At 43.7% G+C, this 26,607-nt stretch overlaps 1 protein-coding gene across 1 annotated transcript in view; it reads right to left on the bottom strand.

Annotated features, from left to right (window-relative positions):
• Positions 1–23,609, bottom strand: part of FAM135B (family with sequence similarity 135 member B) — a 344,975-nt gene extending 321,366 nt beyond the window's left edge. Inside the window, exon 1 of the mRNA XM_063921224.1 lies at positions 22,983–23,609. The gene's annotated coding sequence lies outside the window, so the exon portion shown is untranslated. The remainder of the gene's footprint in view (positions 1–22,982) is intronic.
• Positions 23,610–26,607: the final 2,998 nt, after the last annotated feature.

Here is a 26,607-nt window from a genome sequence, read left to right as displayed (position 1 = left end):
GCTGCGCAGCAAACATTTTCTGCTAGCGATCAACTCGGAATGACCCCCAATGTCCTTGTTGGCACACAAAATAACTGATGGACACATATCACCTCATACAGACACTGCAGTGAGTACTCACGGTGACTTCTAGAACTCCTTCTGACTAGAGCAACCAATCTGGATTCCATGAAAATGATCTCAGCCAAACTGCTATAAATGGAGGGAGGCTGGTTTTAACACTTTAAGTGCCAAAGGTTTTTAAAGTTGTAAGGCAATGCCACTGTGAAAGATTTTGACAATTATCCTTGTTCCACTGTACACTTTGTTTTTTGGTTTTTTTTTTGTCGCACTTTTTTGAGGGCAAGCACAGATTTTAACTGGTTTCACACTTACACAGAATTTTATGACCTGTCCTAATTTATGGTTTTATTTGAGAATATTGATGACATATACAGTATGTAGCACCCCCAAAACACATGTTAGCCTACAAATCAGATAAATCGCTTATAGGGAACACAAGCTCACAATCTATCCTGTATTGCACACCTCTCATTATACTGTATAGGATGAAATATATGGTATATATAAATATGACAATAACATCACAATCTTATTGCCCGCCCCTCTGGCTTTATTGTATAACTGAATACCATAACGTTGGCAGTTAAAGGGATACAACAGTTCACTTAAAGATGCAAACCCCTATAAAATGATGCTTTTTATGCGGTCCTCTTATCTTGACAACTAGACGCTGTCAGTAAGTCCCTTACTGCAACATCTTCCCTTCACAACCCATGGCGGAACCACCTCTATTATCTCAGCCCATCTCCAACTGTTCCAGCAAACTTAAGGTTAACATGGTGGAAGGAGGTTGTTTATTGGTGCAGCCTTGTAAATGGGAGTATAAATTGCGTAGCAGTATAACTGTAATGATGGCTTGTTGGTACTTTATTTCTTTTAACCCATGAAACATCATTATTGTAATTATTGTCTTTTATTTGTAAGGCACCACAAACCCTGCAGCACCAGACAATATAAATCATATGTTAAAACAGAACAAGTGCAGACAAAACTGACTGAGAAGGGGCACATGCGTGACAGACGGTAGTGAGGGCCCTGCTCCTCAGAGCTTACAATCTAGATAGAGGGGGCAGTGCTGAGAGAATAGGAGCTAGTGGGACTCAGAGTATTAGAAGTATATAAAGGGACGCCATGTACAATCTCGGCACCATCACCGTAGGGGGCATGGCCTAATGTGCGTTGGGGGCAGAAATATCTGACCTGCTGTGCCTCAGCAAAGAGTGGCCCTATGCAGGCTTTCCATGCTTTGTACCTGCCTCTGCGCTCCTGAGTACTGAACATTCAGAAGGGATGTAGGTAAGGTAGACTACAGGGATTAGGTGAGATTTTAGTGATTGAAGGAAGGTTGGGGAGTCTGGTCAGGCAGATAAGCAGAGCACTCCAAGAGGCTGGTGCAGCCAGGGAGAAGTCTTGGAGTTTGTAGTGCATTGCTGAAACATGTGCATAAAGGTACAGAGAATTGGCCACAGTCACGGTATCGAGTCTGCTAGTGGACACTCAGAAGACCGACACTCTGAAGCTCAACACGGACATAGGTCGAGTTGGTTAAAGTATCGACATGTTCAGAATGTTGACATTCAACACATTCACGCCAGACTGTCAATATATGTTTTTTTGTTCATTGCGAAGGTTAGGGTTAGGCTAAAATAAGCACACAAAAAAACCACATGTTGACATTCTAGTGTCGACATTCTGAATTTCAACCTCAGCAGTGCCCTCTCTCCCCGCTGCTCACAAGGCACAACACCCCCCCCCCACCCCCCCCCCCCATCCAGCTCGTGTGACCGTACAGACACCTTACTTTAAAATATATCTAAAGGAGGGGGGCTGGCCGCACCTCCCTGCATTGCCACGCCCCCTCTGATTACCTGGGCTCGGCACAGCTGTCGCTGCCCCTATTGCTGCCATTACCAAGCCACAATTTTCTCCTGCTGTGAGATTCATTTCAGGCTGGGTGCGATATGGCCCATGTACAGTAAGGGGCATATTTACTAAAGTGCGAGTTTCTAGAAGTAGAGATGTTACAAATAGCAACCAATTGGATTCTAGTTATTATCTTCTAGAAGGTGCCAGATAAATGATAACTAGAATCTGATGACTGATTGCTGTGGGAAACACCTCTGCTTCTGTTAATTGCTACATCACACAAAGGGTTTCTGGCCCTGCTGAATCCTGTGTAAAACCCCTGTGTCTGAGAATAATATCAGTGTTCATACTCGTCTCAGTTGCACAAATCAAAATAATTATTATTAATTAAAAGATCTTTCTTCAAAATGAATAATGACAAGAGAAGGATAAAAGGAGAGAAATAAGGAAGGGCTCCAAGACAAAGAACTAGGTCAAATATTAAGCACAATTAATCTATATGCGAAGAAAGGGATATAAAACAGTCACCTCTATAATAAAAGGGGGATCAAGAAGCGATAAACGGGGAGTGTGATAGTGATAAATGCATTTCACACATCTGCGGCGGTGGTAGGACCCCCCTCCAGGAGCTCATCACTCAGTAATGTCAGTGTCTAGGCGCATTTATCACACTATAAGAAGAGTAAGACGTGCATCACTTTAATTATAAAATGCCTGCAATCTACTATTTCAGTGGTGATAATGTTTCATTCACAAATAGTTCAGAGACCAATCATTTCAAAAAGAAAATATCATGGAGAAATTTTAGAAGACAAATTCTCTCTTCTTTCTGTCTCATCTCTTTCTCTTTCTCTCTCTCTCTCTCTGTGTCTTATAAAATGTACTGTATATATGTTTATATAACTAGAACAATTACATTTTCATCTTCCTCCTTAGAACTTTGATGTTTGATGAAAGATTACTTTTATCTACATTTATGAGTTCCGACTTCATAGATGAAAAGATATCTAGATATGAAATATATCAAAAGCTTCATGATAGATAGATAGATAGATAGATAGATAGATAGATATGCTTAAACACTCACAGCATAGATACACAGCTTCAAATTCCTTGATTTATCCAACGTTTCAGGACCTTTATTATAGGTACTTTCCTCAGGGATAAAAAAAAAAGGGGCAATAACATATTGTACCTTTATATCCCCAAGGTGAATTCATTGCTCATGTGGGGCATGATGATATTTTCAGTGTGCACTGATCATCTTGATTACAGCAAAACAATTAAAATACAAAATCCTGTCTGGGTCACAAATAACAGAAAATCACATTGCACTCAAATAACAGGAACTGCAATTATCTAGTACACAGATGATAATTGATATATACTGTAACATTAGTATTCTGATAAATACTTTGGATACATGATAAATAACGCAATGTAAACTTTTGCTCATGCAGCAGGTTTTCGCATGTGTCAGAATTCATAAAGACCTATGATCAATGCAAGCGATAATGGGGGTCATTCAGAACGGATCGCACACTGCCTTTTTTTGCAGTCGTGCGATCGGGTCTGATTAGTGCATGCGTGCGGTCCGCAATGCACAGGCGCATCGCAGGCCGGCGACGGGGGTCAGTGGACAGCGACGGATTCTATGAAGAAAGCAATCGCAGATTGACAGGAAAAAGGCATTCGTGGGCAGCAACTATCCATTTCCAGGGAGTGTCCGGGAAAACGCAGGTGTGCCCAGCCGTTCGGGAGGCGGATTTCTGATGTCAGCAATATCCCGGATCATCGCAGCGGCTGAGTAAGTCCTGAGCTGTGCAGAAACTGCACAAATTTTTGTTTGTGCAGCTCTCTGTACAGCCGTTCGCACCCTTGCACAGCGATTACCCCCTCCCCCTGTAGGCGGCGATTACCTGGTCGCAGCAGTGCAAAAAACAGCCTGCGTGCGACCAGGTCTGAATTACCCCCAATGTCAATTAACAACAGGCAATATTGTAGGTTAATTATCGGAAATATCACATTTTTTATAAATAAGCCCCTATGACTTTTTTTTTTATTTGTTTCGAATTTCAAAACATTTTTAACCCTTTTTTATTTATTTATTCTTTTATACATCAGCTACTATAAGTGGATTTTGAATCCTAAACCTGAACTTTCATCCGCCCCGGAAAGCCAGCTTACACAGGAGCGCATCAGCAAAGACTGGCCTGACAAAACCTTCATTTACCCTTACCCACTCCTGGCCAGGATCACCAAGACAGCTGACTATCGCTGGGCAAAATCCTTTTGTTACATTGTAGCAATAAACAGCGAGAAGAAAATTAGATTTAAGCCCCTAGACAGGTATAGCAGTGATATTGGATCAATAGTTCAGTTTGAACAATTAACGGACAGGTTGTAAAAGTTCATGTGTCACTCCGATTATGGGGACTGTGAAAAACCTTCACGTCAAGGACATAATTCATTCCAGCTCAATGTTATGGGAACAGTTCTTACATTGCATAGTGAGGCAGGGAATGATGCAGAACTTTGTGTGCAGCATTACCTCTATGTGAAGGTGCAGGAGAGAGAGACAAGGCTGATTTATGGATGACAACCTCAACACGATGCATTTTAAATAATGGAAGGTGGCTTATTTCTCATGGGTTCCTCCAAGTGGGAAGCTACAGATGACATGATATAGAGAGTCTATTGTGTTGCAATGTTCCACCACCCAACCCTGAAAGTACAGATCCTCTGAATCCTCGCTCATCATACCCGCGATTGCTAGTAATTGCAGGTCGTTTGCCACGACTAGTGTGCCCGGGAACGTGCGCATGTGCTGCGTACGCACCCACAATTCATAGGATTGCACGGTACGTATGCTTTAGCGAATGGGCCACAAGCGGGCGCAGCTCGACGCAATTGCGATACAAACACACGTGCGACCCGTTCGCAGGTAAGATGAGCGATGTCACACCTGTATGTCTCATTATGACAAACAGACCTATTAGTAATTATACTTACAAACGGATAAGGTGCTTGCACAGGCAGCGACAGCAATTTGCCATCAAATTAATATAGGGGGAAATTCAATTAATTTACAGCAGTTAATTGATCCCCTGTGGGCTATCCAATTAACCCCAATACCGGCACTTTTTGGGCATTTTTTTGGGACCCACCGAGGTCCCACACCAAAATCCCAGATAAGTCTTGTTTTTTTGAGTGGCCGCAATCGCGAAAACATAGAGGTGTGAGAACTTATCCCGGATCTGATGTATTTTCACCCGAAAACTAGATTATTTTCAGGCCAAAAAATGGGCTTGAATTGAATTGTCTCGAAAAATGTTTCATCACGATTGAATTCCACCCTTAGTATTTTTTTGTTCATAACACATTTTATCACTTCATTTGATGTTGTGAGATGTCTGGATTCTCCTACCCTTGTAGCCTACGCTCGGTGCAGAGAGCAATTCTGAGGGGAGAATCAGCTACGGTTGTAATCATGGGCTGCATCCTCATGAACATTGGTTCAGATTGCGAAGGGGCTGATTGTGAGTCGCAGGCTAGCCACAGTTTGCACGGATTGTGTGCATTCAGCATACCGCATCAGAAGAAGACACTGGCTTCTGCTCATGCACCAAATAAGATCTCCTCACATGGGGCCTAATTCAGACCTGAGCGCTGCTGTGCGTTTTTGCAGAGGTCTGCGATCAGATAGTCGCTGCCCATAGAGAGTGAAAATCCACTCAGTGCAAGTGTGTGCGAATGCATGCGTACTCCACACAAAATCTTCACCAGACAGCGGACATCTGCTAATACGTTCGCTACTCACTCACCATCAAATTATTGTTCTAGTCTGTGCAGTGTGTGCGCGGCCCAGGACTTACTTCTACAGTGTGATACAAACTGGTTGATCAGGGCCGGAGCTGATGTCACACACCTACCCTGAAAACGTTTGGGAACGCCTGAGTGTTTGTTGACACTCCCAGAAAACGGCCAGTTACCACCCACTAATGCCCTCTTCCTGTCAATCACCTTGCGTACGCCTAGCGGTCGAAATTTTCGCACTACTCTGTTGCTGTTTGGGCTTGCGCCTGCGCATTGTGGTGTATACGTATGCGCAGTCATTTGATAATCGGCGATCAGGTCTGAATTAGGCCCATGGACGGAGATCACTAGTTCGTACATACTGACCAGCCCATCACCAGACCACACGATACGGTGGCCGATTCCAGTGCTCATTCGCAGGGTGCAGATGGAAATGGGATGCCTGTCTTAACTGGATCTTTTGCGCCCAGCATGGGCTGGTGCACTTCCAAACATTGATGATGATGAGTGTGATGCGTTTCTGCATTCAGTGGCAAATTACCATAATGTAGAAAGACGTCTAACTAGGAATCAGCCCCAAAGTGGCAGCTTTGTCAGGGTCTCAATGAGGAGAAGCAAAACAATGAAGACACAGAATTGCTGTCATACATGAGTTTTGCAAAATAGTAGCGTTTGCGGAGGAGCTGATGTGCGCCGGCTGTTAGGAAGGATCGGTCAGATCAAGGATTTTCCATTCTATGTGTGGCGCAGGCACACAGGGAGTGGGGTTAGGTCAGAACATCACCATGAACATCACATCAACAACATTATGTTTAGGGTTAGGTTTAGTGTTTGGTCTATGGTTATGGTTAGTGTTAGGTGTATGGTTAGGTTTAGTGAAAGGTGTATGGTTATGGTTAGGGGAAGGTTTAGTGTTAGGTGTATGGTTATGGTTAGGGTTAGTGTTAGGTGTATGGTTATGTTTAGGGTAAGGTTTAGTGTTAGGTGTATGGTTATGGTTAGGTTTAGTGTTAGGTGTATGGTTATGGTTAGGGTTAGTGTTAGGTGTATGGTTATGTTTAGGGTAAGGTTTAGTGTTAGGTGTATGGTTATGGTTAGGGTTAGGTTTAGAGTTAGGTGTATGGTTATGGTTATGGTTAGGTTTAGTGTTAGGTGTATGGTTATGGTTATGGTTAGGTTTAGTTTTACGTGTATGGTTATGCTTAGGGTTAGGTTTAGTGTTAGGTGTATGGTTAGGTTTAACATTTGGTGTATGGTTATGGTTAGGTTTAGTTTTAGGTGTATGGTTATGGTTAGGGTTAGGTTTAGTGTTAGGTGTATGGTTATGGTTAGGTTTAGTGTTAGGTGTATGGTTAGGGTTAGGTTTAGCGTTTGGTGTATGGTTATGGTTACGGTTAGTTTTAGTGTTAGGTGTATGGTTAGGGTTAGGTTTAGTTTTAGGTGTGTGGTTATGGTTAGGTTTAGTGTTAGGTCTATGGTTAGGGTTAGGTGTAGGGATAGGCTTAGGCTAAAGTAAGCCATAACCTGTATTTGATATTCTGGTGTCGACATGTTAAATTACATTATGAACATGCTGATATTTTAACCATGTCAACATGTATGAGTAACAATGTTTTCAATGTCGACCTAATGTCCATGTTGACATTTATATTGACAACATTTTGCTGTTGAAATTCTGCTGTCAGCAATCTGAATGTCAATGTTTCACACCCTGCGGGGGAGCCGACATTTGTTGAGTAGTACAATAATGAGGAACAGAACGCACCTGTTACTGAGAGGATAGTATTAGCGCTGTGTCTGTTATATCACAATCAGCCGGGTGTGTCATCCAGACCGAGGTGTTTATGTTCATTGCGCCCGAATAAGACAACAGATAACCTCAGGTCTGTGCGGATGTGTGGCGAATGTAAGTAGAAATATTGATTGCCTCCCCTCTGAATGCACCCCCATCAAATCATGGGAAACTGAGAACCATTTTCATAACCATAAGGTATTTAAAATATATATACAGTATATATATAAATGCAAAAACTACGTAATTAGAATGTTAATAAACCTCCCCTAAGGGGATGAAAAGGGGGTTTACATAATGACATCATTACTGATGCGTGGCTTGTGTTGCATGAACGATAGCGCCCAAACGGACAATCGGATCAAAATTTGGATTGCACCTCCAGTGTGTAGAATTTAATAAACTACAAAAATGGTCCTGTCACTTTTTACTGTATCTGCTACGGGTGCTCCTCGGGTAACGCCAAGAACCATAGATTAATATTTACTTACTTTAGGACGTCTCATATTTACATATCTACCAAATTTTCAACACTCATTTATATTTACAACCTTGAAAATCAGAAACTCCCGTCCGAAGAACGGATAGAACAGCTAGTATTTTTATATATATATATATATATATATATATATATATATATATATATACTGTATATATAAATAATCAAACAATTATCACTTCTGCTTACTAACTACAGCAATAGACAAGTCTGTACTTATCCGTGGATGGGAATATGCCAACAACTAATGAGCATGGAAGTAGATGGCGGGAGGTTGGGAGTTACTGAGGTGGTGAGGGGGCTACAGGCTGATACAAGACTTTAGTGCTTATTATAACATACAGCTATAAATGATGATGAGTGTCTTTATATACTGTATAAAATGAAAATAAGAGAACTCTGTACATAATTCCAGATATCAGACCTATCTTATCCACCCCTACAGGTGTGTCCTCATACACCGATTGCCTATGCGCTATATTACACGAGACGCCCGGTGTGACTAAGATTCACTGTGAGGTACCGTCTTTTTTTTTTACATTTACATTTTATTTGCATCACAGATGCAACAAAACACCACTCGCAGTGCGCCAGGGATGCTGGGCTGCAACCAACTGCGCAGGAATTAGTTTTACACGTGTACAAAGTCGCAGGCGAAGTACAGCGGAACTTGGCCTGAGAAATAGCTGTAACATATAACAGATTTTTAAAACTGCAAAAATGGATAAGATTTAGCAGTTGCATCTTGTTCGAGCAAGTATGTGAACGTGGTTTCATGTCGCTTAATTTTCTTGACATGCCAAGCTGGGTTAAACCCAGTGCCGGACTGAGGCATAGAGGGCCCACCGGCAGAATGCAGTGGTAGGGGCCCATGTTTAGAGGTGTGGCCAGTCTCATGAAGGGGTGTGGCGAGCCACCACATTGGTTTGCCTAACCATGAGAGAGTGCATAGGCTGGGCCCCTTGATAAATATATATAGTAAATACTGCTAATGCATGATAATGTACCAGACTAATACACCATAGTCCTGTGCAGTATAAGGTAACATGTATAATGTACAATTCAAGTGCACAGTCTGGAACCTGATCCATAGTGGAGGAGAAGGGCCCCCCAAACAGAGGGGCCCACTGGTGGTTTCCCATGCACCCCTGTGGGTCAGTCCAACTCTGGTTAATCCACAGAACATATACCCCTTTCACACCGCAAGTAACCCAGTATCAACCCGTAAAAGGACCTGTTTCCAATTCCCATTAGCTATCTGAAAGCGGTAATAGTGATCCAAAAAATGATTCTCGAGCTGTGAGGCTTTAGTTTTCTGCTTTGTAAAGTAAACTTAGGAGCCTATTTATCAAGGAGTGCTAAAGCTTGTTGTGAATGATAAAACTCGTTGCATAGGATAAATGGTGCTCCAGCCAATCAGCTCCCAGCTGTCATGTGTGCAGTTCCTAACTGGCATGTGTTTGAAAATGACAGTTGGAGGCTGATTGGCTGGAGCACTATTTACTATCGAAGTCCAATGGATAAATTTTGTGGCTACGTATTTATTTATTCATCATTTACTACAATTTTCAGTACACAAATATACAGTGGTAAATTGGTAGCATTACAAATCTGCAATTAGCCATCTTCTAATTAATACTGTATATCCCATCTGCTTTACATCTGCCCAGTTAAGTTAATAATACAGAACATTCTGTATCTTCGGACAAATCATGTTAATTCATCAAAATTAGCCGTATTATTGTTCTGAAAATAATTTGTATCTTTTTGAGAATCTGTTTTGTTTTCTGGAATAGCTGACAGGAACAAGAGCCAAGTTTCATTTATACTAGAATTTGTATTTATAAATAAATCCAACTCTTGATCCATAAATATGTAGAGTAGGTCCATACTCCAACGTAATCTAAATCGCTCCACCAGAGGAGCATGGGACCTCCTGATGTGAAAGGAACACTACAGGGTCCTGTAGCAGTGGTTCCCAAACTGCCACCGGGGCTTGGTGGTCCAGGATCAATTCAAATGGGATCAGTATGAATTATGGGCAATGTAACAGACAAAACCAGGGCTTGTGGCTTACAATCATCAAATAAGTGGCCAAACAGAAGCAAATCCTGTCCCTCAGAAGAACATAACTGACCCTAAGGATGACGCATAAATCCAATTATTTATTGTAATATTTATTTCAGAATTTCTCAATAAGAATCTTATGGCCTAGGGGTGCCGTGAAACAAATTCTGGTACTCTAGGGCGACGTGATTCAAAAAAGTTCGGAACCACTGTCATACAGTATATGATTTATCTAATGATGTTAATAAAAATATATATTTCTATATTCTGTGACAGATTTATCAAACCTTATAAAAAGGACAAGTAGAGTTGTTTCCCAAAGCAACTAATCAGATTGTAGCTTTCATTTTTTAGAATGTGCTGAACAATAATAGGTAAAATCTGGTTGGTTGGTTGGTTGGTTGGTTGGTTGGTTGGTTGGTTGGTTGGTTGGTTGCTACGGGCAACATCCTCAGTTGTGTGTGGCTAATATTTCTGCCTCCCCATCTCCATCAGCACCCTTTCCAATATTACTTTATCAGCCATATGTTTGGAATAGGTCGGACTGGTCCAGAGGGGCACAGGGAAAATCCCTGGTGGGCTCCACTGCATGAGAGTCCCACCTCCTCTTCTAATGTCACGTTTTAGACAGTGCACTTGAATGATATACAGTATCCTTACTCTATTATGGGTTAAGTTACCTGGTAGAGCAGGAACCTATATAAACAGATCATGCACTGTAGTATCCATGTTGTCTGCAGACGGTGTCCTCTGTAATGCTTGTACAAGCCTAAGTGGGACTAGCCACACCTCTTAAGCATGAGCCCCTAGCACTGCCTTCTCCCTGCTCAGGCACGCTGCTGTATGCTGCGCTGTACTCTGCTCTATTGGCTAAGCTCTGTATTACAGTCAGTGTATACAGTGGCACGCTGCTGTATGCTGCAATGTACTCTGCTCTATTGGCTGAGCTGTGCATTATAGTCACTGTCAGTGTATACAGTGGCATGCTGCTGTATGGTGCGCTGTCCCCTGCTGTATTGGCTGAGCTGTATATTATAGTCAGTGTATGCAGAGGCACACTGCTGTATGCTACGCTGTACTCTGCTGTATTGGCTGAGTTGTGTATTATAGTCACTGTCAGTGTATACAGTGGCATGCTGCTGTATGCTGCACTGTACTCTGCTGTATTGGCTGAGCCTAATATTATAGTCACTGTCAGTGTAACTGTAGAGGTACGCTGCTGTATGCTGCTCTGTTGAGGATTCTAGTCAGTGTATACAAGGGGCACACTGCTGTGTTCTGTGCTGTACTCTGTTGGTTAAATGGGCTGTGCTGTGCCCATCTAAAGTGGCTGTGTGTTCACAAGCTGCACTACAGTGTTGTCATTGGCAGTTGTGAAAAAAGTAAAAAATAATGATTATTTTAAATTTGCACAAGCTGTGTTTGCTGTACCGCTATGTGTTTATTATTCACATACTTAATAAAATAAAAGTCCTTTGAATTGCCACATTGTGATTTGAACTGCTAAGTGATAAATATATAATTTCTTCTATTGTTTGTACTGTTTGGGGTGCTTTACCATAGTGCATTCTGTTCAAACCCTGTGACACTACCAGGCTCGTACTGGCCTGCCGGGGGACCGGTGGATTCACCGGTGGGCCCCGATGGTTTATAACCATGCCCAGTTATGTGGAGGGGTGGGGCCCCCGCCAAACAGTTGTGCTAGTTATAGCCAGAGCCGTGATCAGGTTACCCAGCGGGCGGTGGCTGCAGGCTGCGAGGCTGCAGGCTCCCATCTTTTTTGAGGATCTGTTCCCAGAGGAGATGTGTGTGTGGGGGTATGTTTAACTGGCACAGAGGGGGCATATGTGTATCAGGCACTGCACTACTGGGGACATATGTGTATTTGGCACTGCACTACTGGCGGGTATGTATATCTGGCACTGCACTACTGGGGGCATATGTGTATCAGTCACTGCACTACTGCGGGGTATGTGTATCTGGCACTGCACTACTGGGGGCATATGTGTATCTGTCACTGCACTAATGAGGGCATATGTGTAACTGGCAATGCACTAATAAGGGAATACAAGTATCTGGCACTACTGGGGCATATGTGTATCAGGCACTGCACTACTGGGGGGTATGTGTATCTGTCACTTCACTGATGGGGGCATATGTGTATCTGGCACTGGCCTACTGGGGGGTATGTGTATATGGCACTACTGGGGCATATCTGGCACTGCTGAGGGCATATGTGTATCTGGCACTGCTGGGGGCATATGTGTATCTGGCACTGCTGGGGACGTATGTGTATCTGGCACTTCTGGTGGCGTATGTGTATCTGGCACTGCTGGTAGCGAATGTGTATCTGGCACTTCTGTGGGCGTATGTGTTTCTGACACTGCTGGGGGCATTCATGCATCTGGCCCTGCTGTGGGCGTATGAGTATCTGGCACTGCACTACAGGGGGGTATGTGTATCTGGCACTGCTGGGGGCAAATGTGTATCAGGCACTGCTGTGGGAATATGTGTATCTGGCGCTGCTGAGAGCATATGTGTATCTGGCACTACTGGGGACCTTATGTGTATCTGACACTCTACTGGGGTCATTAAGTGTAACTGGCACTCTACTGGGGTTATTATGTGTATCTGGCACTGCTGTGGGCATATGTGTATCTGGCACTGCTGGTAGCATATGTGTATCTGGCACTGCTGTGGGGGTATGTGTATCTGGCACTGCTGGTGGCGTATGTGTATCTGGCAATGCTGGTAGCGTATGTGTATCTGGCCTGCTGTGGGCATATGTGCATCTGGCACTGCGGGGGGCATATGTGTATCTGGCGCTGCTGGGAGCATATGTGTATCTGGCACTACTGGGGACATTATGTGTATCTGACACTCTACTGGGGTCATTATGTGTAACTGGCACTCTACTGGGGTCATTATTTGTATCTGGCACATATACTACTGTTCTCTCCCGGTGTAACCTAGGCACATACACAACAGCTTGAAGTGGGCAGAGAGGAAGAGCTCTTTTTCTTTATATACTATGCTAGGTGGTGCCTATAATGGATGGCCACTCCTGCCTGGTCACGTGGCCAAACCCCTTCCAGAATATGGCAATACCCCTTAGTGGGCCCCGGTGATTACATTGCCCTGGTGGGCCCTTTATGCCCCAGTCCAACACTGGACACCACACAGTTTGAACCAAGCTGCGAGTTAAAAAAATAAATATGATGAAAATGCAGTGAAAATAAAAGGCATTAAAATGTTGCATTACAAGCCGCCTCATTACGTTGTTATTATTGGCGTGCCGCACCTCTTGCTGTGTATATACAGTATAGATAGATAGATAGATAGATAGATAGATAGAAAGATAGACTTATATATATATTTATTGTTTGTACTGTTCTGTGAACTGTACCCCAGTACGCTATGGCAGTGTTTCATGGATGGTTTCTTATTGACCTGCCAGCTTGTTGAAGCCTTTGACCTAACGTGGATAAAAACATTATTGTGAGGTGTGAGGTGGTCAAAATTGACTGGAAATAAGTAGAAATTAATGTCATTGAGTTTAATAATACGCTAGGAACACACAAAAAAGGTCAAATTATGTGATTTTAGCTTAATATGGAAAAAAAAAAACAGTCATGGTCGAAATCCAAAACCAAATCCAGAAGCAAAACCGGACGACGAATTAGAACCAAAATTAAAATGAACAAAAATGGTGTGGCGCACATAAAATCTAAAGGCAGGAAATATAATATACAATACCAACTACTAGTGATACATCTTCATAGTAGGCACCATGCCTGTGTGAGGACTTTTGACACAGCAGTACATGAATCCAGTAGTTCTATGGAAATGGCAGATACGTTGTTTGCGTTAAAGAGGGCGGCTGTCAGCGTCGACACAATAGAGACTACCCTGCTGCTGAGCATAGTGCCTACACTACTCAGCCTAGGTATCCTGTGTGTGTGTGCCCTAAGTTCACACAGCACCATAGAGATGGCCTAGTCACTGAGCAGAGTGCCTACACCTCTCAGTCCATGTACTGTATTCTATGGTTGCAGCGCTGCTCATCACCATAAAGCCAGCCACACAGGACACCATCCAGCATCAGTGGGGATGCCGCAGGCAAGGGGAAGCACTGGGCAATATAACTGGGAGTAGGGGAGGGCATGGCCCTGGAGGTAACCCGGGCTCCATAGCAGCCGCACCCCCTGCACCTACAGTAGCTACGCATTTGCATAGGACACTACACTCCCAAAATGACCTTAACAGTGGAAATGATCAAAATACAATTCTATTACTCTCTATACAGACACAGGACACTACACCCTCAACATGACCTGACCACTGGACATGACCATAATACATCTATTACACTCTATACAGACATAGGACACTACATCACCAACATGACCTGACCACTGGACATGACCATAATACATCTATTACACTCTATACAGACATAGGACACTACACCCTCAACATGACCTGACCACTGGACATGACCATAATACATCTATTACTCTCTATACAGACACAGGACACTACACCCCCAACATGACCTGACCACTGGACATGACCATAATACATCTATTACACCCTATACAGACATAGGACACTACATCCTCAACATGACCTGACCACTGGCCATGACCATAATACATCTATTACATCCTATACAGACATAAGACACTACACCCTCAACATGACCTGACAACTGGACATGACCATAATACATCTATTACACTCTATACAGACATAGGACACTACACCATCAACATGACCTGACCACTGGCCATGACCATAATACATCTATTACACCCTATACAGACATAGGACACTACACCCCCAACATGCCCATAATACATCTATTATTCTCTATACAGACACAGGACACTACACCCCCAACATGACCTGACCACTGGCCATGCCCATAATACATCTATTACTCTCTATACAGACACAGGACACTACACCCTCAACATGACCTGACCACTGGTCATGACCATAATACATCTATTACACACTATACAGACATAGGACACTACACCCCCAACATGACCATAATATATCTATTACACCCTATACAGACATAGGACACTACACCCCCAACATGACCTGACCACTGGACATGACCATAATACATCAATTACACCCTATACAGACATAGGACACTACACCCCAACATGACCTGACCACTGACTATGACCATAATACATCTATTACACCCTATACAGACATAGGACACTACACCCGCAACATGACCTGACCACTGGACATGACCATAATACATCAATTACACCCTATACAGACATAGGACACTGCACCCCAACATGACCTGACCATGACCATAATACATCTATTACACCCTATACAGACATAGGCCACTACACCCCAACATGACCTGACCACTGGCCATGACCATAATACATCTATTACACCCTATACAGACATAGTACACTATACCCCCAACATGACCTGACTACTGGACATGACCATAATACATCTATTACACCCTATAGAGTCATAAGACACTACACCCCCAACATGACCTGACCACTGGCCATGACCATAATACATCTATTACACCCTATACAGACATAGGGCACTACACCCCCAACATGACCTGACCACTGGCCATGACCATAATACATCTATTACACCCTATACAGACATAGGGCACTACACCCCCAACATGACCTGACCACTGGCCATGACCATAATACATCTATTACACCCTATACAGACATAGGGCACTACATCCCCAACATGACCTGACCACTGGCCATGACCATAATACATCTATTACACCCTATACAGACATAGGGCACTACACCCCCAACATGACCTGACCACTGGCCATGACCATAATACATCTATTACACCCTATACAGACATAGGGCACTACACCCCCAACATGACCTGACCACTGACCATGACCATAATACATCTATTACACCCTATACAGACATAGGACACTACACCCCAACATGACCTGACCACTGACCATGACCATAATACATCTATTACACCCTATACAGACATAGGACACTACACCCCCAACATGACCTGACCACTGGCCATGACCATAATACATCTATTACACCCTATACAGACATAGGACACTACATCACCAACATGACCTGACCACTGGCCATGACCCTAATACATCTATTACACCCTATACAGACATAGGACACTACACCCCAACATGACCTGACCACTGCACATGAGCATAACACATCAATTACACCCAATACAGTCATACAACACTACACCCCAACATGACCTGACCACTGGACATGACCATAATACATATATTACACCCTATACAGACATAGGACACTACATCACCAACATGACCTAACCACTGGCCATGACCATAATACATCTATTACACCCTATACATGACCTGACCACTGGACATGACCATAATACATCTATTACACCCTATACAGACATAGGACACTACACCACCAACATGACCTGACCACTGGCCATGCCCATAATACATCTATTACACCCTATACAGACATAGGACACTACACCCCCAACATGACCCGATCACTGGCCATGACCACAATACATCTATTACACCCTATACAGACATAGGGCACTGCACCCCCAACATGACCTGACCACTGGCCATGACCATAATACATCTATTACACCCTATACAGACACAGGACACTACACCACCAACATGACCTGACCACTGGACATGACCATAATACATCTATTACACCCTATACAGACATAGGACACTACACCCCAACATGACCTGACCACTGGACATGACCATAATACATCTATTACACCTTATACAGACACAGGACACTACACCCCCAACATGACCTGACCACTGACTATGACCGTAATACATCTATTACACCCTATACAGACACAGGATACTACACCACCAACATGACCTGACCACTGACTATGACCATAATACATCTATTACACCCTATACAAACACAGGATACTACACCACCAACATGACCTGACCACTGGACATGACCATAATACATCTATTACACCCTATACAGACATAAGACATTGCACCCCAACATGACCTGACCACTGGCCATGACCATAATACATCTATTACACCCTATACAGACATAGGACACTACACCCCCAGCATGACCTGACCACTGGCCTTGACCATAATACATCTATTACACTCTATACAGACATAAGACACTACAGCCCCAACATGACCTGACCACTGGCCATGACCATACTACATCTATTACACTCTATACAGACATAGGACACTACACCCCCAACATGACCTGACCACTGGCCATGACCATAATACATCTATTACACTCTATACAGACATAGGACACTGCACCCCCAACATGACCTGACCACTGGACATGACCATAATACATCTATTACTCCCTATACAGACATAGGACACTACACCCCCAACATGACCTGACCACTGGCCATGACCATAATACATCTATTACACTCTATACAGACATAGGACACTACACCTCCAACATGACCTGACCACTGGCCATGGCCATAATACATCTATTACACCCTATACAGACATAGGACACTACACCCCAACATGACCTGACCACTGGCCATGCCCATAATACATCTATTACACTCTATACAGACATAGGACACTACACCCCCAACATGACCTGACCACTGGACATGACCATAATACATCTATTACACCCTATACACACATAGGACACTACACCCCCAACATGACCTGACCACTGGCCATGCCCATAATACATCTATTACACTCTATACAGACATAGGACACTGCACCCCCAACATGACCTGACCACTGGACATGACCATACTACATCTATTACACTCTATACAGACATAGGACACTACACCCCCAACATGACCTGACCACTGGCCATGACCATAATACATCTATTACACTCTATACCAGTGGTGGCCAACGCGTGGCTCTTGAGCCACATGCGGCTCTTTCTTCATTCAAATATGGCTCCCAACACTCAAAGTCACGTGACCACAAGAGATCTGTAAACCGCTGCACTCCAGCCAGACATACTGCAGCACTACGTAGACTGAGAACTAAGGGAGCCAAATACACATGGGGGAGCTGGCTGGAGTGACACAGGCGGGTGTTGGCTGGAGTGACACATGGGGGAACTGAAGTGTATTATGTGAATCTGGCTTTTCAATATATTTTATGCGGATCTGGCTTTTTCAATTATTTGATGTAGAAGTGGCTTTTTCATTGTATTTTATGTTGGATCTGGCTTTTTCAATGTATTGTATACCAGGGGCGTGGCCTAGCAGGAACAAGGTCACACCCCATTTTTTCAAGTGCGCCTTCGGCTCGAAGTCGGCTCGTTGATGTACCTAACAAGATTTCTTGGCTCTTTGTCTCTGACTGGTTGGCCACCCCTGCTCTATACAGACATAGGACACTACACCTCCAACATGACCTGACCACTGGCCACGACCATAATACATCTATTACACCCTATACAGACATAGGACACTACACCCCAACATGACCTGACCACTGGCCATGCCCATAATACATCTATTACACTCTATACAGACATAGGACACTACACCCCCAACATGACCTGACCACTGGACATGACCATAATACATCTATTACACCCTATACACACATAGGACACTACACCCCCAACATGACCTGACCACTGGCCATGCCCATAATACATCTATTACACTCTATACAGACATAGGACACTGCACCCCCAACATGACCTGACCACTGGACATGACCATACTACATCTATTACACTCTATACAGACATAGGACACTGCACCCCCAACATGACCTGACCACTGGACATGACCATACTACATCTATTACACTCTATACAGACATAGGACACTACACCCCAACATGACCTGACCACTGGACATGACCATAATACATCTATTACACCCTATACAGACATAGAACACTATACCCCCAACATGACCTGACCACTGGCCATGACCATAATACATCTATTACACCCTATACAGACACAGGACACTACACCCCCAACATGACCTGACCACTGGACATGACCATAATACATCTATTACACCCTATACATGACCTGACCACTGGACATGACCATAATACATCTATTACACTCTATACAGACATAGGACACTACACCCCAACATGACCTGACCACCGGCCATGATCATAATACATCTATTACACTCTATACAGACACAGTACACTATGGCCCTCATTCCGAGTTGTTCGCTCGCAAGGCGAATGTAGCAGAGTTACACACGCTAAGCCGCCGCCTACTGGGAGTGAATCTTAGCTTCTTAAAATTGCGACCGACGTAGGCGCAATATTGCGATTACAAACGAGATAGCAGTTTCTGAGTAGCTTCAGACTTACTCTGCCTGTGCGATCAGTTCAGTGCTTTTCGTTCCTGGCTGACGTCATAAACACACCCTGCGTTCGCCCAGGCACTCCCACCGTTTCTCCGGCCACTCCTGCGTTTTTTCCGGAAACGGTAGCGTTTCCTGCCACACGCCCCTAAAACGCCGTGCATCCGCCCAGTAACACCCATTTCCTGTCAATCACAATGCGAACGTCGGAGCGATGAAAATGCCGTGAGTAAACTTACTTTCTTCATAGTAAAGTTACTTGGCGCAGTCGCAGTGCGAACATTGCGCATGCGCACTAAGAGAATTCTCACTGCGATGCGATGAAAAACTCCGAGCGAACAACTCGGAATGAGGGCCTATACCCCCAACATGACCTGACCACTGGATATTATTATTATTATTATTATTATTATTATCCTTTATTTATATGGCACCACAAGGGTTCCGCAGCGCCCAATTACAGAGTACATATGCACATAATCAAAACAGGAAAACAGTGACTTACAGTTGAAGACAATATAGGACAAGTTCAGGGTAATTAAGCATAACTATATCAGTAGATGACATAGAGATAAGTTTCAAGGTGGCCAAAAAACTGCTGGATTTGGGCAGTTGATGATTATTAAAGTAAGAACACACCCTCGACATGACCTGACTGCTGGACTTGATCATAATGTATTTCTATGAGACCCTAACCAGCCATATGACACTAACCTTCGTGCCCCTACTCCTCCCACATAACCTTACCACTGGAACAGATAACACAGTTACATTCCACATAACTATCTTTAAACAATGCTAACTTATACCCCTTTTCCTCCAGCCAGCATACAACACAGGTTTCTGCATATGAACGCGCATGACCCGTGTTGCTGGCTGGTGTAAAAGGGCTGAGTTGGAACAATCCAGATCGATTGACCCAGTAATCCAACTCGGGTAGCTTGCAAGGTTGAACACGGGTTCAACCCGGTAAGCTGTGCAGTGTAAATTGAAGCGACACGGCTCCCGCTCACACTGTATGGGAGGGCAGCGCTGGGAGATCATGTGATCTCCCGGCGCCGCCCCTGTTGCGTCACCGGCAACGTCACCAACCTGCCAATATGCCGGGTTGGAAACGGCAGATGGAAAGGGGACTGACGCGGGTCGCAGCCGGGTAGCACCCGTGTCGGGCTCCCGGCTGCGACCCGCGTAATTAGATGGAAAAGGGGTATTACTGTATGCAAGCCACCAAATATATTTTGTGTGCGTGCTGCTGTCAAATGAGGTTACTTAATCAAATTGTGATTGCATTTGTTAAGGCAGGTCTGAGAATTGGGTCAGTGGTCATATCGACACACGAATGGAATACATGACGCACCAGACATCTTAGTGTTACGGTAGGGGGCGAGACGGATTACTATTACTTCCACTGGGCAACACTTGCAAGGCCTATTCTCCTCAGTAGCCATATAAGACCTGTAACCGAGAACCTGTCCAAAGACACAGAAAGGAAGTTATACTGTGCAGTGGGAAGCATTCGATATACCGCCTGTCGGGATTCCTGGTGCTCAGCATACCGGTGCTGGGATCCAGACCAGTCGGGATACTGACAACTATTCTCCCTCTTGGGGTGTCCACCACACCCCTGGAGGGAGAATAAATAGCGTGGCACACGTAGCGCGCCACCGTGAGCGCAAGGGTCTCTTTTGCGCTCACCTCGCTGACAGAATTCCGGTGGTCAGGATCCCGGCGCCGGTATGCTGGCCGTTGGGTTCCCAACCACTGGGATATTGTAGTAGACCCCTGTGCAATTTGTGAATACTGGAAACCAGGTACATTGCCAAGGGTCCACATTTTTAAGGGTTCTTGGTTATACTTCTTGGAACCTTGAGATAGTTGTCAACCTAATCTATCTATCTATCTATCTATCTGTCTGTCTGTCTGTCTGTCTGTCTGTCTGTCTGTCTGTCTATCTGTCAGTCTACCTATCATCTAAACAATAAGTACAATCACAGACTGATAGTTTAGTCACAGGCTAATATGGCTTTCCTCTGCTGCTTCACCACCCACACATCATACAGTTTCGCCAAGTCCATTATTTCATGGGAAATAAGTAAGATAAATGCCCACAATTGTTATTTCATGTGATTCAGGAGACTGGTACAGTACAGTGACTCATCTGACTGCAGCTCTCCAACTACCAAATGCATTCATTATACAATGGATCCGTCTGAGCCTGACTAAAAATATATTATGTTAATAGTCCGCCCGTGATTATTGAGACAGTAGCACAGGACGTAATGTACACCCAGCTGGCATCAACACCAACAGTGTGCCCACCAGCTCTGCTACACGGCACATTTATAAACGCTTGGCTACATGGCAAATTGGATTAAGCAAATTATTACTGAGCATAAAACCCACTTGAAGTCATTACACATTGTAATCTGCAAAGTAGATGCCATAATAAAACAACACACTTTTAAATAAATAGCTACACAATAGGTTTAGGGCACAGGTATATGCCCTGCGTCATTCTCAGCCCACTGTACACGTGTCTTCAGCTGGACCGGATCACAGTACAGGTACTGTACGTTGTAAATAGAATGTCCTGTAGTTAAATTACTGTGAAGACCTTCATTAATGCAACACATGGAAGGTCATTTCTTACATTAATGAAACCCATGGGTAATTTGTTAGACTCATTTATCAATGTATGCAACAATATCTATCAATAAATCATAGAGATTGATCAACATTATAAATATAACGCGTATGTTAAATACATACAAATCTAGAATAATAAATGACATACAATATGTATGTGTGTGTGTGTGTCTGTATACAGTACATATATATATATATATATATATATATATATATATTTATTTATTTTGGCTAGATAGGTAGATAGCTTAATATATATATATATATATATATATATATATATATACACACACAAACATTTGTATATATTTATATCTTACAAATATGCATGTATTTTACAGATATAAACAGCAATGCTGATAAGGTGACTGCAGATGTTAATTATGCATCTAAATTGGAATCTTTGCCACGAAAAATAAATGATTATAATAAAATGCATCTAAAATATCACACACATTATAATAGAAACAGACCCTACAGCCAACAAGTAATCCAGCAAATAACACAAGTCTGAGAACCACCTCTCACCTGGGTGGTTACAAGGTTACTAACAGTTGTCTATTAGGTGTTATCATGCCAAACAGACCACCATATGTTATCACTGTCAGTCATTCATTATCACAAAAATAAAAATAAAATAAAACCTAAGAAAGCTCAATAAAATATTTCAATATAATAATTAAGGCAACAAAAGGCAATGGTTGAAAAACCAAATCCTGAAGAATGACACAGAGATAATAATATGTGCAATGTGAAGGTTATAGGGTTGCAGAGACTGGGATGAGCCGTGCAGTTTGAGGTGAGGAGAGTGATGCTGGGGGGATAGAGATGAGTTGCTGGTGGTCTTACCTTGCTCTTGTGATCCCACCTACTGCTGCAGTGCCCCTGTGTGAAGTTCCAGCACCTTGGACAGCGGCCTGGGACCTCAGGACAGGATGCTGCTCCACTGTTAGAGATTCTGCCTGTGTTGATGCTCCAGGGGGGAGCGAGATGAGGAAGGACGAGGCTGGTTCCTCTGTTGCTATGGATATTGAACGCAGAGATCTGTGCAACAGCTGCTTGGACGGACCTAGCAATGCAGAGCTGCAAACACATCTGCACTAGGGGGAAGCCACCAGGCTGGGCTATTGGGGAGCCCCCTTATTATAAGTCCTGCACTCCAGCAGTATAAGCAGGGTGCCCCTTGGAATATTGCATGCTACAGGGCTGCACACAACCCTCACTGCACAATCTGCAGGGGAGATTGTCGCTCACCAGCGTCCAGGGCTTTTAACCCTTCCATTTCCAGGCAGCAGAGGGAGGGAGCAGCCTGCATTGCACCCAGATGTGGCTGTGTGGTGTGGCAGGGGCAGGAGTGCGGGTCAGTGTGCGGTAGCGTTCAGCATTGTGTTTGCTCTGTGTAATTAATGGGAGCTGCTGACGTCACTGCACTGGTTCTTGGCCAGCGATGTGTACTTGTACTGTGTGTGTGCGCTTTCCCAGCACTGGAGAGAGCCGGGCTCCTGAGCAGCAGAGGAGAGAATGGGCTGTTGTCAGAAAACAAGGGAGGCAGGGAATCATTGCAGCAGCCAGGAGAGGGAGTGGGTGCACATCCAACTGTTCCACAAATATTGTAATTAGCTCTATCTATATCTATCTATCTATCTATCTATCTATCTATCTATCTATCTAGTATATAAATATATATATATATATATATTCATATATATATATATATATATATATACACACACACACACAAACATATGTGTGTGTATATATATATATATATATATATATACACACACACACACACACACACACACACACACACACACACACACACACTTATTACCGGCTGCCGGGATCCTGGCAGATTTGATCTCGACAGCAGGATTCAAGTCACCAGTATGCCGGCAGCGGGACGAGCGTTAGAACTCCCCTTGCGGGCTCGCTGCGCTCACAAGTTATAGTCTCCCGCTATGGGTGTCGTGGACACCCACAGAGGGAGAAAAGCCTGTGGCGCCGGTATTCCGGCGGCGGCATTTCACCGCCTGTCGGGATTTCGGCTTCGGCATTGTGACCGCCGGGATCCCGACAGGTGGTCTCAAGATTGCCTCCCATTAACGCAGTGGTATTTAAAGGATAGAATAAAAATGCGTTAGGGTTAGTTATGTATATACAGTATATTATTATTTATTACCAGTTATTTATATAGTGCACACATATTCCGCAGCGCTTTCCAGAGAATATTTGAACATTCACATCAGTCCCTGCCCCAGTGGAGCTTACAATCTACATTCCCTATCACATGTACACACAGACACATTCACACTAGGGTTAATTTTGTTGGGAGCCAATTAACCTACCAGTATATTTTTGGATTGTGGGAGGAAACCGGAGTACCCAGAGGAAACCCACGCAAGTACGGGGAGAATATACAAACTCCACACAGTTAGGGCTATGGTGGGAATGGAACCCATGACCTTAGTGCTGTGAGGCAGTAATGCTAACCATTACACCATCCGTACTGTCCACGACACCCATAGAGGGAGATGGAAACCCATTGAGGGAGAATATAACTTGCGAGCGCAGCAAGCCCGCAAGGGGAGTTCTAGCGCTCGCCCCACTGCCGGTATACTGTGGCCGTGATCCTGCTGATGGGATCTTGACAGCCGGTAAAAAGTATGTATTCCGCATAATCATAAGGTGTGCTGTATATATTTAACAAGAGCTACCACTGACAGTCACAGATACATGTGTAAAAGTTATAGAAGCTAGTATAATTGGGGGGAAGGGTGGGGGGGGGGGGTTGAGCTACAGCAGAAAAGGCTTATTGTCCTATGGACACATTGTTGCAAAAATATCAATTAAGACCACCACACTCTACAGTATGAAATGCACCTGTGAGGTTTCTCAAAGACCTCTGCAAATTAGAAATGTAGAGGCTGGACTGGTGCGAGGCAAAGAGGACATCGGCATAAGACAATCATTTCTCTTACCTTCCCTCTCATGAAAAAAGATAAATCAGAAGGAAATGAAGAATCTTAATGTAATAATTGCTGGCAGCAGACAAAATATATTTGGAATTTACAGTATTTTTGGAATAATATTATCCATTTATAGAGCTCAACTCAATAGACCTTGGAGAGCACGGTTGGCATAGTGGTTAGCAGTACTGTCACAGCCCTGAAGTCATGAGCACACCTCCTGACCAAGGCATTATCTGTGTGTAGTTTGTGTTTTCTCTCAACACTTGTGCACTCCGAAAAGAGACTGATAGGTTAATTGGCTTCTGACAAAAAAATTAACCCTTTGTATACATGTGTCCATGAGATAGGGAATATAGATTGCAAACTCCGCTGGTTTAGGAATGTGTGTGCTATATAAATAACTGTTTATAAATAAGGCAATACTCTGTAGCTCGGTTTTCTGGCTGGATTGGCAGCATCATTGTTAAAAAAAGGATTATGTTTTAGCATCTTTAGAACAATTTTAGATATTGATGCATATAAAAGGATTCAGTAAAATACTGCTCTACGTAACAATATACTCTATACACTGTATACTGTACATGTATATACTGGCTTACAATGATGAATGCCTGATGTGCACTGGGGAGAGACATTGCTTGCATTAGTAAACTGTATGCCAGGAACAAAAAATGTCTCATAGACGAAAACATGCAGATTTAAGATGTGACTAGAATTTGGATCCTGGGATTGACAGGTTCTAGGTAGACCCAAAGACATCCACCTGCTGTCTCTTGCAGACCTGAAGCCGGCCACATGCGGTGTCAGCTGACCTCTTGGCCTCTTTTGATAGTCAGCATATGGACCAAGCAGACAGATCTTTGGCTTGTACGTGAGGTTGGAAGGTGACCACACACATAGACACACAGGACAGTAGACACCTTATGAAGTGATGTATTGATGGCATGTTTCGTCATGTCTTATAATGATCCAATCAATCCTGATCAGACTATTATCAAGAGATAGGAGTTGTTTAGGGAGTAGATATATGTAGGGGCTGATTCGTACTGTATGTGGACACAGAGGAGTCTGTGGTTGCGTCTTTTTGGTGGTCGCCCATCTGTGACTTTATGCAAATGCCTCTAAAAATCCCTTCCTTGGTGCACATCCATGCATTCAAATGTGTGAGGACTCAGACACCAGCTTTCAGTGTCTGTAGAAGCTGTAATATCACCTGCTGCATATTATACGCCACCTTCGGTCACATCAATGAAACTTTCACCAGCCCTATGGGAAATGCAGATTTTCCATCTGAGTGTGACCTCCTCTGTGGGTGTTTGTGCATTGTCAAAGTCAGAAAAATATCAAGCTGCACATTGCCATATATGCACCTCATGCGTGTGCCCGCTACACGTGCATGAGCCCTCCCGTGCGTGCGTATACTCGCTGTTGCGTGCACCCGCAGGCGCACGGTATGCGCATTTACGGTAGAGTTTGTGTGCGTCTAGCGGGCGACTCGATCG

This window comes from Pseudophryne corroboree, chromosome 5 (assembly GCF_028390025.1).
Source record: "Pseudophryne corroboree isolate aPseCor3 chromosome 5, aPseCor3.hap2, whole genome shotgun sequence".
In the NCBI taxonomy this organism is placed as follows: Eukaryota; Metazoa; Chordata; class Amphibia; order Anura; family Myobatrachidae; genus Pseudophryne; species Pseudophryne corroboree.
The sequence above is the reverse complement of the archived record's forward strand: the minus strand, read 5'-3'. Positions and strand labels throughout refer to the sequence as shown.